The sequence below is a fragment of the Rutidosis leptorrhynchoides genome, chromosome 1 (assembly GCF_046630445.1).
Source record: "Rutidosis leptorrhynchoides isolate AG116_Rl617_1_P2 chromosome 1, CSIRO_AGI_Rlap_v1, whole genome shotgun sequence".
NCBI classification, from domain to species: domain Eukaryota; kingdom Viridiplantae; phylum Streptophyta; class Magnoliopsida; order Asterales; family Asteraceae; genus Rutidosis; species Rutidosis leptorrhynchoides.
The window spans coordinates 202,819,328-202,820,671 of NC_092333.1; the positions used below are offsets into that span (position 1 = coordinate 202,819,328).

The following is a 1,344-nucleotide window of genomic DNA, read 5'->3' on the forward strand; positions in this document are numbered from 1 at the left end:
CCTTGAAAATTTCCTTGTCTTTGATTGGCAATAAAATTAACTTGTGCTACTGAGTTCATTGGCCGATCATTGATATCACAATCTTTTGTGAAATGTGGTTGTCCACAGATTTCACATCCTACTTGTAATGCTAAAACTGTTGAATTTAGTTTCTCTATTTCTCTTCCAAACTTTTTGAATTGATTCGACAGTGAAGCTATGGTTGTGTTGTTGTCTTCATTTTCTTCAAGGCTTGCCACCGTCCTTCTAGGTAGTTGATCTCTAGACGGTGTCCATTCAAAAGTATGAACTGACATGTCTTCTAACATGTCATACGCTTGATTTGGTGATTTGTACATAAATACTCCTCCAACAGAGGAATCTAATATACCACGAGTATGTTCATCAATACCACGATAAAAAGTTCGAACTATTTGCCCTTTTTGCAATCCGTGTTGCGGACAATTTCGTAACATTCTTTTTAATCTTTCCCATGCATCATAAAGAGTTTCATCCGAATTTTGTTTAAAAGTGGTGATTTCAGTTCTAAGTCTTTCGGCTTCTGCCGGTGGGAAAAATCGGGTAACGAATTTTTCTCTTAATTCGTTAAAAGTTGTGATAGAATCAGGTTTTGATGCTTTCAACCATGCTTTTGCGTCTCCGATTAACGAGTACGGAAAAGTTCTTAACTTAAATGCATCTGAAGAAACATCTTTGTTTTTGTACAGTTCACATAAATCTTCAAAAGCTTCTAAATGTTCTATCGGATTATTATTAAGTCTTCCGTCGAATTGGTTTTCACGAACCATGTGCATAAACTGCCCCTTGACTTCCCAGTTTTCAGCCTCAATTTCAGGTCTTCTTATAGGTGCAAGTGCGAGAGGGGGAACAGTTTGTCTGGTATTCCACATCGGTAGATCATTTGGATTAGGTGTTACTTCAGCCATTTCTTCTTTAATGACGATGGTTTCAGGTTCAATTTTGATTTCTGGTTGACCACTAGTGTTTCCTACTTGTTTTTTGATATTTTTCGGTGTTTTTGGTTGACTAGTACTACCTAATTTTTTTTATTTTTCTTGTTTTAATATTTTGTTCAAGTTTCTTTCAGGCTCTGGATTAAGTGCAACGAGTTTAGGATTTCCTGAACGGGTCATACAATTACAAAATTGTATGTAATCTTGAAGGATTTATTCATTAAGTGTATAAACATTGAACTTTCTTGAAAATGAATTTTTACGAAAGGATCGAATAACATAAAAACAATGATAAAAACCTTTAAACAAACAGATTTTTCTTCTGATTTTGCCCACGTTTCGAATAGCCAAAAGATGCAGCAGAGGGGCAGGATTCGTTTGGTCTCAATAT

General features: G+C 35.4%; 1 non-coding gene across 1 annotated transcript; it reads left to right on the plus strand.

Annotated features, from left to right (window-relative positions):
- Positions 1-426: 426 nt before the first annotated feature.
- LOC139886690 (small nucleolar RNA R71) lies at positions 427-533 on the plus strand. Its single transcript, XR_011772564.1, has one exon. It is a non-coding gene; the product is annotated as a small nucleolar RNA R71 (small nucleolar RNA).
- Positions 534-1,344: the final 811 nt, after the last annotated feature.